This window comes from Procambarus clarkii, chromosome 57 (genome assembly GCF_040958095.1).
Source record: "Procambarus clarkii isolate CNS0578487 chromosome 57, FALCON_Pclarkii_2.0, whole genome shotgun sequence".
Lineage (NCBI taxonomy): Eukaryota > Metazoa > Arthropoda > Malacostraca > Decapoda > Cambaridae > Procambarus > Procambarus clarkii.
Genome location: NC_091206.1, coordinates 19,188,123 through 19,202,481, shown reverse-complemented (window position 1 = coordinate 19,202,481; position 14,359 = coordinate 19,188,123).

The window sequence follows — 14,359 nt, the reverse complement described above, 5'->3', positions numbered from 1 at the left end:
GGGCTGGACGGTAGAGTGACGGTCTCGCTTCTTGCTGGTCGGCGTTCAATCCCCGATCGTCCAAGTGGTTAAACACTATTCCTTTCCCCCGTCCCATCCCTAATCCTTATCCTGACCCCTTCCAAGGGCTATATAGTCGTAATGGCTTGACGCATTCCCTTGATAGTTCCCTTCCCCTTTTGAGTTGTAATGAATTTAAGAATTCGCTTGCGAATTATAGCAGATTTGAGGCATGTTTGGGGGGAAGAGGGGAATTGGGGAGTAGGGAATGGGGGAATGGAGCGTTTAGTGATGGTTGGGGAAGGATTTAAAGATTAATCTAAATTAAATTAATCTAAAATTAATAAAAAAGTGGGGGATTAAAAGGGGGGTTGGGAATTAGTGGAAGATGGGGGAAGGAGGAGGATGGAAAAGAGGAGAATGTGGAGAAAAAATGGGGTAGGTGGATATTGGGAACAATGGGGTTCCCAATTATTTTTTTAATAGGATAATTAATAATTAGGTTTTTATAAAGAAAATAAACTGAAAGGAATGAGGAAACCAAGAAACCCCCTCAAAGAACTTACAACCAACTAAGAAGGCGATTATTACGGGCGTGCACTAAGCTTAGAATTAGCTAGTGACCTATATCTTAAACTTTCACGGCACTACAACTTACTTCAGTTAGACAGACGGCAACATACAAATTAGTTTCATAAATGTTCCTACGGGTATTGCAATATGTACGGCAGTAGATTTCAGTCCAGCATACTGTTCGAGGATGATAACGAAGTTACTTTTTTGCAGCAAGTGTTCGATTACTTCCAAATCTGACGTAGAGAAGGGAATTATCAGCTGAAAGCCATTCCGGCTATATAGCACTTGGAAGGGGTCAAAATAAGGGTTTGCGATGGAACGGGGGGGGGGGGGAGGAATGGTGCCCAACCTCTTTGACGGTCGGCGATTGAACGCCGACCTGCATGAAGCGAGACCGAAGCTCTACCGTCCATCCCAAGTGAGAGGGAAAGGGTAAGTAATATCAGAGCTGAATCGGGAGCCATTCTGTTTGGCCAGAGACAAATACACAACCACAAAGCCTAATGTCACTCATATTACAAACATTAAGATATCTTAACATAAATATAACACAATTCTGCAGCTTAATGTCAGTTGAGGAGTTGCGTGACTCCAAGACAGCTGAGCAGTGTTGCACAAGACACAAGCATCATGCTACTAGTTAAACATTATTAAAGATATGATGTTACAAAAAAATATTTAAAACCAAGTAAACACTGATGGTGTAGAGAACATAGATAGCTATTGCAATGAGAACATCTAAATTAAGCAAGAACATTGGGGAAATAAAAATTCACAAAATAAATGGTAGGTTAGCTAGAGCAAGAGCTTTTCTGTGCGATATCTCAGTGGAACAGTTAAAGCTACAGACACGGGAGAAACTTTCTGGGGAAATGTCAGTGGTGGAGTTAGAGAAGCATAAAGTTTAGTCTTGTTTGTGGTAGCTTTAGTGGTGGTGGTGGTAATGCGATGGTTGTGAAAACATTTATACCCGCTGCTGGGGTGTCTTTAGTAGAAATGTTAGTAGTAATATGAGATGTCGTGTTGTAGGTGGTGGAGGCTCTTGTTGTGGTGGTGCTGGTGGTTGGGGACGGGGTTAAGTAGTTTTAGTGATGACTGGATTGGGGTGGTTGTGGTACTTTTGGTAGGTGTCAAGGATTTTGTTGTGGTTATGTGGGATTTTTTGTGGAATTTTTGCCTAGTGATGATCGTGTGGGGGGGGGGGGTGATCTGGTGATTTTTTTCTTTACAAACCGGCGGGTTCAGGAACAGACGACTTCTGTCTCCTGTTAGCAGGCGGAAAGCTTTCCCTTCCTATAGCTCATGGTATGCCTTACCCAATTGTTTTCCTCTGAATACGACCCTCCAATCGTCTAACAACCAATTACCCAATCACTGTTGGGTGAACAGATGCGTACAGTTAAGGATTGGCGAATAATCAATGCTCCTCATCGAGGACACGAACCCAGACCAAATCGCTTGCGAAGCGCCGGGCGAATATGTTACCACTGTGTATGGCTGTGAATGCCCGGTGAGGCGTCGTAGTTTGTTGATGTGATGTGTGGTTTGCTGATGAGCAGTCTTAACCCTGCATATATTAGCGCACTGCCGTATATGCTAAGAATATGATGATTTTAATTCCTGTCGATCTCTGTATAATGTCAGTGGAGGAGGGAAGGAGAGGGGAATCAGGGGGTGGTGCCTTGTTGCCTGGTGGGGAAGGTGGTTCTGGTTGATGGTTAGTTAGCCTTGTTCAGAGTAATGGTGATTGTGATGGAAGTGCCAGCAGAATTGGTCATGGTTATTGCGGAGTTGATAGTTATTTTATGGTTTGTGTTGGTGCTTGAGGTAATTGTGTTTTTCTTGAGGTTTTGGTAACTTAATATGGTTATGACAGTTTATTTGCGTATATTTTGGCCAACAAGAATCAAGCCAGGTAGTTTGATCGGTTAGATTATTCAACGCCATATTTTCCTCAGAACATGAAATTCCAGTTGATTTAAACCACGTTTACAATCACAGGTGGTGTACCGTAGCTAAATATGTGGATAGTCGCCGCTGGAGTGTGTTAGTTTATTGTGTATCTCATACTCATCCTGAGAGCGGTACAGCAGAGGATTAGAGAGGGTACAAAGGATCTTAATTAAATGAACAAATCCAAAAGGGCCATGATGAGGATTCGAACCATCGTCCGAGAGCATCCCAGACGCTGCCTTAATCGACTGAGCTACGACATGTGATGCATCATTTGATGCATTACGCTATTGTGATTTCTGTGTGTGATCTTAATCAGACTCTCAGCGGTGCCCAGTGATCTTACCCTGAAAGGATTGGAGCCCATAAGTCCTGTAATATTATTTAATATTTATATATTTTAATTTCTTGTAATATATTAAACTCTTTTGAAATCAATTTAAGTTTTAGTTGCACTTTTAACATTTACTGTAGGGACTATTCTCATTTCTCGTTCTCATTTCTCATTTACCAATAATCTTCAACCACACATAATATTTTGGTTTCGTAAGATATGTCTTAATGTTACCAAGTATTTAAATCTTGTGAAATCCTTGATATATTTTTCTTGCAGAAGCAAATGTGTTAATAAATACTGCTTGAAATTTCACATTCTAGATGCGATCAGGATGCTAGGACGTCCTTCACAATACACACAAACTTGGTCGTATACAAACATACGTCGTATACTGTATACGACAAACAACAGTCGTATACAGCATTTTATTTTCCCCTTACCTCACAACAGTCATATAAAACTGGGTACCCCTCGCACAATCTGGTGTCCCTACTAACTAGATCTCCAATAAGCTGGGTCCACTCTGCAAACAAGGTCCCCCATCCCTCTACAAACTATGTCCCGCTACAAACTAGGTCTCCCGTATAAACTGGATCCACCACAAACTGGGTCTTCTTCAAACTAGGTCCTTCTAAAAACTTTTTCCGTTCAAAATCTAGGTCTTTCCTGCTTGTTCTTCATGCTGAGGTGCATCTAATGAGAGCCACTCAAAAGTATCTTCCAAATAAATGCTTTGGCATGATTGGTGCTGGTAAAAAACTGTTCATTGCCCACCAATACCAGCATTCTGTAGACGAGGAGTCACAATAACGTGGCTGAAATATGTTGACCAAACCACACACTAGAAAGCGAAGGGACGACGACGTTTCGGTCCGTCCTGGACCATTCTCACAATCGACTTGAGAAACGTCCAGGACGGACCGAAACGTCGTCGTCCCTTCACTTTCTAGTGTGTGGTTTGGTCAACACCAGCATTCTTCATTTCACTGTTCTTCCCAGTACAGTGTATTGTCAGTACACGACCAGGCGTAGACAAGCCGCTCAACTCGGGGACGACAACACTAGATTACTTGACATTCGTGGTTTTAGCTCTGAGTTCTGACGACGTTACCAGGAGGTTCCCTTTCTCTTCTCCACTTTCACCTTCTCCATTATGGCGACACTGCTACTACCTCTTCTACGGTACAGTAACATCTGCTACAGTTCTCACCTACAACACACGTCACGGCCCATCATCATTAAACACTGGAGCAACTGGGCGAGAAGTCCAAGGAACAAGTAGTGTTCTGGAATTATTGTGCTACGCGGTTAATTACTGTATTGTCATCACTGACTTGTGTCTGATGGCAGCGTTAATAAGTTGTTGAGTAATGAATCTAATTAGTATTGTGTAATACAGCTCCTTGAAGTGTGATCTCACACACGTCATGCTTCGTGAACTAGCATCTCTGAAGTGCTGATTGTGTGTAAGACTTTGTGGGGTGTTACGTGTGGAGTTACTTAGGCAATCACTGTGGTCTAAGTCTCATTTTCTAGTTCGTAATAGGCAAGTATCTTGCGTATAACCATATCCCACGTATACGTTGTTAAAACAAAGGTGGCACAATTCAACAAAAAATCAAACCAAATGAAGGAACAATTGCTCCCCTCCCCCCTTCGTTCTCCTTTAATAGCAATAATTCCAGACCCATCATTGGATGGTGGACGAGCCGTAAATAGTTTCCCCTGATCCAGTACTGTAAATGTTAACTTGGCCTTAATAGTCTACCTCATGAAATTTCTCCCCAAGCCTCAAATGCTCATTATTTGTGTTAGTGTTCATTTATGACAAGCTCGAGCGAAGAAAACACTAACTATGGCATGAACCCCCCATATCTGTAAAGCAAATACATCAAAACATAGTGATAATCTAACCCTAATGGGGGTATAATGATTCTGGGTGTGATGATAATTTATCCCATAATTTATGCAACCTGAGGGAGTAATGTACCTGCTGAAGGCTAAACAGTCGAGTGGCAGCTGCAGTGCGGAGGTGGTGAAAGACCCTGATTGGTCCATATGGACAGTGAACGAACGACACGTTGCAGCGAGCAATGAGGTCACACACACACAGGCTGATGGACCAGTAGTTCAATGGTGGGAGACAGGCAAGGACTGAGAGAGAGAAAAACAGACGCATGAGAAAAACATCAGGAAGGACGTAGCAAAAATTAAATAAATGCATCAACACGGGGTTTTAAGGCATGTATAACTGCGTTGTCTTCCATCTGACATCCTGGCCAGATGATAGGATTGGACCCCCTCCAATCCTATCATCTGGAAAGGGGGGTTGTTACCTAATCTGGAAGTTAATCACTGTTAATCATTTGGAAGAGGCGTTTTCCACACGGGAGCACTGCTGGATACAGAAGACAGCATGCTTGGCAAACCCTATTTCACGAAACTAGTTCAAATATACAATTGATACTATTCATATCTAAGTATTAAACCTGGTTTGATATCGAACAAAAAATTCTTCTGGGGGTTAGAATGTATATTTTTGGTGGTAAAAGGAGAAAACCAGTGTTTTAAGCTAGAGTAGAGGGAGTGTTTGGTGGGTTGTGTGTATGGTGATTGTGGCATGCTTAAGTTAAATTGTATGTAGTGTATTATAAAGTGTACTGTAAAGTGTATTGTACGTACGCAAAGTGTATTACACCCTACATTGTACGTATGGTGTATTGTACGTAGAGTGCATTGTACGTAGGGTGCATTGTACATAAGGTACAGTGTGTGTGTGTATAGTTTGGCGAGTAAAGGACTGTATTCACCTAGTTGTGCTTGCGGGGGTTGAGCTTTGCACTTTCGGCCCGCCTCTCAACTGTCAATCAACTGTTACTAACTTTTTTTCCACGCCACACACCCTAGGAAGCAGCCCGTGACAGCTGACTAACTCCCAGGTACCTATTTACTGCTAGGTAACAGGTAACATTGTGAGACTTTAATGGAGAGAGTACACGATTTTTAAATTACACCGCCGTCTGAGGTGCGAAAAGGGCCCCGACAACCGTATCAAAATGTTAAAAATTATTTGTTTTAAATTCTTGCGTTTCGCGTGTGAATTCTTTCAATCTGTCCACTATAAATTACTCTGATTATTTTTATGAAAAATAGGCAAGTGCAAGAAGTTTGTTTTCCTGTTATTTTCAACCCCAGCTGCACCAGAGGTCAACCAGGAGCATTATTGGAGCATTGTCAATCACGAAGAGTCTGCATGGAGTATTATTTGACCCTTTCCAACCTTAAAAGGCAGTGTGGAGCATCAGTCGAGTATTATAAATATTGAGAGGGGTGCTCTTACAGCATTATTAGACGATTCTCATTGTTGATGGATCTGTTTGGAACATTACTGGAGCGTAATGTTCCTTAAAGCATCAGCCTGGAGCATTATCAACCTTGAAAGGTAGTCTTGAGCATCAGTGGAGCATTCTCAACTTTTAATTTATTCATGGTTGAGTGTGTAGGTACGGTTCTTCATTGAGGTTTAATTTCATATTTTTTGATGAGTGATGACCTTAACGTTCAATTGTCAGATCAGTTTATCGTTATATTGTGATCGAAAGTTAAGAAAAACAGTTGTAATGCCTAATTACATCCTCATTGGTATATGCAGTCCCCCCCCACCCCAAAAAAAAAAGGTTTGGCTTTTGAATTGTCCAAAATGAGCTTGTGGCCCGGTTGTACGTGACTGTGCAACTCGCTATCGTTATCAGGAGCGATAAGACCACGCCGGCAGGAAAACAAGACCTTCAGGGGAGGGGGGGTGGTGGAAGGAGGGTGTGGGAGGCCATAAATCTGTCATTATCAAGTGCAGCACATTAATCCCGGCATCTGGTGGCCGGAGCCAGTAGCAACATTGCCTGCCAACTAACCTCCACAGTAACCTTTCTCTCTTTTGCATAGAAATTCCTTTTTTCTTGACTTGGATATTTGTTTTGGGGGTTTATCCTCCCTCGAGATGAGCGGGATAATGTGTGGACCTTTCGTACATCCCAGGACGATGCTAGAGAGAGACGTGAGAGCTCGAATAATACACCAAGTTGTATGCCGATCTCGCGACACTAGTCAGCTGTTGCAGTGCCATCACGAGATGAATTTACGAGCTCTGAGTGCCATGTGTGTAATGTCTCAACTGTTCGTTGTTTGTCAGTGGTTGGGGGATGGTATAGTCCCCAGCGACCTCACTGACGTCCACTGTATGGTCCACACCACCTATCCACCCACCATCCTCACCCAGCCAGTACCAGCATATCCCTCCACCCATCCCTTTCACCTCGCCCACACCCCCAACGTCTTGTGCTAGAATTATTCAATTATCATAAATTATAATAAGGTTTCACCACAGACGAGAAACTCGGAGGTTAGAAAACCTAACTAGCCTCTATGCAAGCCCCTGGGAGGTAGGAGGACCGTCTATCCCAGGAGGGGGAAGGACGAATGGAAGAGGAGGAGGAGGAGGAGAAGGAGGATTCAGGAGAGGGGGGGGGGGCGGGGAGGGATTGGGAGTATACTGTGCCATAAAGCCCGGGATTTATGGCACAGTGAAGCGCGTGCATTTGTGCGTGTGAAAAACATAATGATGGGAGGATACCACTATAGAAAAGTTTATATGTGTGCAGGTTTTGAGTGCAGGGTGTTGTGTTCTGGGTGTGTAGGGGTGCGTTGTGCTGGGTAATTTGAGCGTGTTGTAAGTAGGGTGTTGTGTTTAGGGTGTGTTATGCGTGGGGTGTGTGTGTGTGTGTTGAGTGCAGGGCGTGTGTTGTGGAGAGTGCAGGGTGTGTTAGCCAACACTCTGGTACCTCTCACTTTTTCATTCAGTTCAGCACTCTACCATGAGGGGGTCAGTGTAAGGTTTCAGTTGTCTATTATATACCGTGAGATCTTGCCCGAGGCTTGTAAGCTTTAACACAGCCTTTTTCTCTACTCGTTTAAATCTTCTGGTATCAATTCTATTCCCAAATGTCTGTCATGCAGCTCTGTCGGTCCACTTGGGTCTCTTAGACCAATGAGCATATCAGGATCCAGCATGACAAATGCCGGGAAATTTTTCGTTGAGAATTTCGATTAGTCTCGTTACATTTTCCACATGTCCGCTCTCTCTCTGTAGTTAAGCCTGTCCTCATGGTCGTACACATGATATCTCCCGGGTATGGATGCTGTACACTCTAGACTTGTCCACGAATTACGATGTTGTATCATTCTCATAGTATGTGCTCCGGTATAGAAGCCTTAAGTGAGAGATTAAGTGAAGGATGTGTTAGTGTTAGTAGTGTGTGTTAGAGTATAAAGTGTGTGTGTGTGTGTGTGTGTGTGTGTGTGTGTGTGTGTGTGTGTGTGTGTGTGTGTGTGTGTGTGTGTGTGTGTGTGTGTGTGTGTGTGTGTGTGTGTGTGTGTGTGTGTGTGTGTGTGTGTGTGTGTGTGTGTGTGTGTGTGTGTGTGTGTGTGTGTGTGTGTGTGTGTGTGTGTGTGTGTGTGTGTGTGTGTGTGTGTGTGTGTGTGTGTGTGTGTGTGTGTGTGTGTGTGTGTGTGTGTGTTTGATTTTTATAGGTAATATGCTGAGCGCGTGTGTATTCAAGAGGCAGTGGGGTGAGTGAATTTGTTAAAGTGATTGAGGAGGTTATGTGCGTGAATTTCAGCCCACCCTTTCGAGTGGTCACAACGTCATAAAAATGATGTACTAAACTGCCTTGAACCGAACCTAACCGAGGACTTACCAATAGAAACAGCCCGTCAATTAGAGTATAGGGGAGGCCAGCTTAGCCAGCTTATAGATTACAATCATAAGCTTCTCCATTGATAGGTGGCATGGTTTACTTCTCACTAACAATTGATACAATCTGCAAGATATTTCCAGACATATTCTCACTATTGATTCACGTATCTCACCATCATGACCCGTCACCATAACACACGCATCTCACCATTCATGACCCCTTACAATAACACACGGATCTCTCCATTCATGACCCCCTTACAATAACACACGGATCTCTCCATTCATGACCCCCTTACAATAACACACGGATCTCACCATTCATGACCCCTTTACAATAACACACAGATCTCACCATTCATGACCCCTTACAATAACACACGCATCTCTCCATTCATGACCCCCTTACAATAACACACGGATCTCTCCATTCATGACCCCCTTACAATAACACACGGATCTCACCATTCATGACCCCTTTACAATAACACACAGATCTCACCATTCATGACTCCTTACAATAACACACGCATCTCACCATTCATGACCCCTTACAATAACACACGCATCACTCCATTCATGACCCCCTCACAATGACTCATGCATGTGTTTACATTCATGAGTAACTCACACCGCAGCACCAAAACAGTGTGAGTCATTTACATGCACTTGGCGTCAAGGACTTTGTCGTTGTCGCTTTTGATTGAGCTTATTATCGCTCATTTATTTACACATCTGGTGTTGATGGGGATTTATTTGTTGATGTGTGACAATTGTCGTTGAACGTTTTATTACTTGAATCAGATTTAATATTATAATAGTAATAACACTGCCAAAAAGAAGACAATAATATTTAGATAATAAAGGCGAGCAAGACAAAATAAAATGTTATAAAGCATTTTTACCATTATAATTTTCAAGGCATGGATAAATAAAAGAGAATAAGTAGAATGAGAAGAACGAAAAGATCACGAGAACAATGAACATTTATGAAATATTTAATACACACATATCCAGGTATTACATTCTACTATTCAAGTGGAAACTTTTCCAAGTAAATTGAAAATAATACTTGTGTTAAAAATATATATATATTGATAGTGTGAAGGTCACCGATACAATAGGGCAGACAGTGCCCGATACAATAGGGCAGACAGTGCCCGATACAATAGGGCAGACAGTGCCCGATACAATAGGGCAGATAATAATCGTCTCAGATATTAATCACGTATAATTAGAAACAAGATTCTCTAAATAATTAACACATAGGCCTAAACCTCAACCTTATTATATTCTGAGACAGATGACACTACTTTCTTGATTACTTCTCCCTCATGTGGCTCAGGGAGCCGGTGGCTGAGCGGACCGAACACTGGACGCGTGATTCTGTGATCCCGGGTTCGATCCCTGGCGCCGGCGAGAAACAATGGACAGAGTTTCTTTCACCCTGATGGCCGTGTTACCTAGCAGTAAATAGGTACCTGGGAGTTAGTCAGCTGTCACGGGCTGCTTCCTGGGGGTGGAGGCCTAGTCGAGGACCGGGCCGCGGTGACACTAAGCCTCGAAATCATCTCAAGATAACCTCAAGATAGATGCCCACGATATTATGACGAGGCATTAGTTCGGCAAGACAAGTCACAGAAACACAAGAGCAACACACAGCTCACACACGACTAACAACCAACAGCAACACGTGCAAAACACAAAAACAGCAAAACACAAAAAGCACACACCACACACTAGGCAAGAAGCACACGTAATACAAGCAACAGCCACACGTAAGTAAGATCAACATGCAAGCAAGACAAGGAGGTGCAACACACCAACACGCGTCTCAGCAATGGCAACATTTCCTGCTCTTTTCGTCTTCAAGAAGTTACGAGAAATGGCTCCAATAAGCATGGATAACAGGAGGGAACGAAGCCAGTAATTCTCTTCGTTATTTCAGTTTCGTCAGCTTTTTAGCGAGCGAAATGTGAAATTACGAGAAGGCACTAAGCCTCTATGACTGTATAGCACACGAATGGGATAGGAGCTGGGATAGGGCTGATGTCCAACCACTTGGAACATCGGAGGATCGATCCACGACCTGCAGAAAGTGAGGCTACCGACCAGTCGAATTGGCTCGTCTTTTACAGAGCATATGTCACTTTGCATAGTTGATCTGCATTCTCAACTATATTTAAGGTTTTGAAGTTGGTGATGGCAGATTATTATGGATAAGTGGGCGACTGCTTCATGTATAACGAGTTTTTATGTCAACTGTTGGCTATTTGGAGTTAAGATATACGTTTATCCCTTTTCATATGTTCTTGCTAAAGTGTGGATTCATTAGAAGGTTGTAGGACATCAGTCCTTGGCGTTGTGTAAGAATGATGTGATCCACAGCTGGGTGGAGAGCGCTTCGGATTTGTAGTCCTGAGGTTCCGGGTTCGATCCCCGGTGGAGGCGGAGACAAATGGGCAAAATGTTTCTTTCACCCTGCTGCCCCTGTTACCTAGCAGTAAATAAGCACCTGGGAGTTAGACAGCTGCTACGGGCTGCTTCCCGGGAGGTGTGTAAGAAAAAGGAGGCCGGGTCGAGGACCGGACCGCGGGTACGCTAAGCCTCGAAATCCTCTCATGATAACCTCAAGAAGATAACCTCTTGTGCAGTATATTAAATCCTCAACACAAACAACATAGAACAAATTGTTTCTCAATAACTTGTATTTTAAGTTACCCCAAGTGCTAGAAATTGTAGATAAACATCTCGCGGCTGACAAGATATTTATTTCCCTGACAATAGTCAAGAGACAATTGTAGCCAAAGCGATTCCTTAGTTGACGAAATTTAACTAGTTTTTTTTTTTTCATGCCATTGGAACTTTCTGAATACAACCAAGAGCGACGTGACCTTTCAACTTCATTATAAACTTGGTCATGGCCTTCTTGGGCTCAACAAAGAAAGGTTTGTAGGCGACCTTCAACATGTTCAGTGACTCACCAGAGGAAAACTTCCCTTTCTCTTCCTCAAATGAACGCATTGTAACCTATTTTTTTCTGAAACTAAGGCGTTCTTCTACCTCGCGCAGTTCTTATTTGTCATCTAAGCTCTCGTTAATGAAGCTTCTTGAAATGCCTCGTTATTCCTCCACGTCTTCTAAATTGGTTATCCTCTCCATATTCTTGTATAAGTGTTGACATAAATTCTCTTCACATTACACAGTGTTGGTCTTCAAACTCCTTACACTTCCCCATCCGCTGTTTAACAGTCCCTCTCATAGAATCAATCATGTTTTCTCAGTCTTTGGGACTCTCTCATTCTGGTTATCAACATTATTTATTTACATGTTATACTATGTAACTAACTCATCAGTGCTGTAACTTATTTACCTAAACAAAATTTGGGGTTCATTGTCTGAACCTATTGTGCGCTTCCGTAACCTTATCTACTAACCCTCACAGGATAGGAATAGAGTGCATAATACGTGAACTAAGCGGACACGCCAGCCTCGGCAACTAGAGCGCAACTGCATAGTCTCCCGAGACTGCAAGTTGCCTGAACAAATTCACAAGGGCCGTGACGAGGATTCGAACCTACGTCCGAGATCATCCCAGACGCTGCCTTAATCGACTGAGCTACGACATGGTCAAATGAGTTGAAACCAGAAGTCCTACTGGACTTCCTTGGATCCTGCAGCCTCTCTGAGACACAAACTAGGGTTTTACACAATTCCCCCCATTTGTTCATTGATACATCACGCCATTGTGATTTCTGTGTGTAGTGCAGGATGCCTACTTCTACTACTAATCCTCTGCCTCGTAGTGCATGCGTTTCGCCTGCGTTTCTTCACGATTTACACGAGAAGAATCTCTCACTCCAACAGCGAGAGGGAAGTGAAAGGTAAATTAAAAAAAAAGAGTGACGAGAAGAAAGAAGATCGAAAGGTTCAATAAAAGAGCGATATGGATTATTAAAGGCCATTAAGGTAGGAGACCGAGCCATAAAAGGAATGGCTGACACGGAGGGTTCGTCACGCCTAGCCCTGATTAAACGCAGGATAATGGTCATAAAGGGACTTTTACAGGCAGTGACAAATAAAGAAAATGGCACGTTACAAAGAGAACATAACGATACAAGAAGAAGAAGAAGTGGGGGAAAACGGAAGCAATTGGCATATGGACATAGGTGATGAAAATGATTGAGAATAATAATAATGGTATCATTCGCACTTCACCTTTGTTAGAATACCCTGTACCCTCCTGTACCAAGACCTGGCACACTGTTACTCACACACACACACACACACACACACACACACACACACACACACACACACACACACACACACACACACACACACACACACACACACACACACACACACACACACACACACACACACACACACACACACACACACGCACACACACACACACACACACACACACATTACGACACTGGAAGACAGAAGAGTAAGGGGAGACATGATCACAACCTACAAACTCCTCAGAGGAATCGACCGGGTAAACAAGGACAAACTATTCAACACTGGGGGGACGCGAACAAGGGGACACAGGTGGAAACTTAGTACCCACATGAGGCACAGGGACGTTAGAAGGAACTTTTTCAGTGTCAGAGTAGTTAACGGATGGAATGCATTAGGCAGTGATGTGGTGGAGGCTGACTCCATACACAACTTCAAATGTAGATATGATAGAGCCCAGTAGGCCTAGTAATCTGTACACCAGTTGATTGACAGTTGAGAGGCGTGACCAAAGAGCCAAAGCTCAACCCCCGCAAGCACAAATAGGTGAGTACAAATAGGTGAGTTCACACACACACACACACACACACACACACACACACAATTCCACTTCCCCAAACTTGTCAAACGCCGATATTACTGTAATTTACTTCGCTGTATCTCGAGGGTATTCGCTTCACCAGACATCTCCAGCCATTACAGAGGGTCATTTTTGTAACAAATCAGCTTGACGCTTCAGTTCGCTTCTGAGAATAGCAGGCGAGTAGCGTACAGCTGACCGTCGTTTGATTATCCTTGATGATAACTCGATACACCTTGATTGGATTAAATCAAACTCGTGGGGGGAGGGGGGTAGTAATGGTCGGACACAGCCAGAAATAGGAGTCGGAATTAGGTTAACCTTCCTCCTACCTATTCTAGGGACAGGCTAGCAAGCACGCGCACAGACAAGCAGACAGGGCAGCAGGCACGCGCGCAGACATGCAGACAGGGTAGCAGGCACACGCGCAGATATGCAGACAGTCTTGCAGATATGCATGTAAACAGGGCGACAGACTTCCAGGCATGCATACACACAAGCAGACAGGCTTGCTGGCACGCGCACAAGCAGACAGTTTTGCAGACATGTCCATAGCAGAGTTGGTCAACAGCTCCCAAACCCCAGTTTTCGATCATTTTGTATTTCAAAGCCAAGGCTTTTATCTATATTTCCATGTCTAATATGCATATGCTACTATATGTTTCCTTCAACCAATAATTTCTCGAATATATTTAGTTTTATTTTATTAAAGTTCATTCTTACATCTCCCTATTTCTCTCTCAAATTTCCAATTATGTCCCTTCATTATGCTTCCTGACATTGCACATTACATATTTGTTTACTTATTACCCGTTGGAACCTTGTATGTCGTTATCATATGTCCTCATTGTTCATTCTCTCCAGTGTGGGGGTCCAGATCCCTTTGATTTTCATCGTAACTGAGAAAAAATAC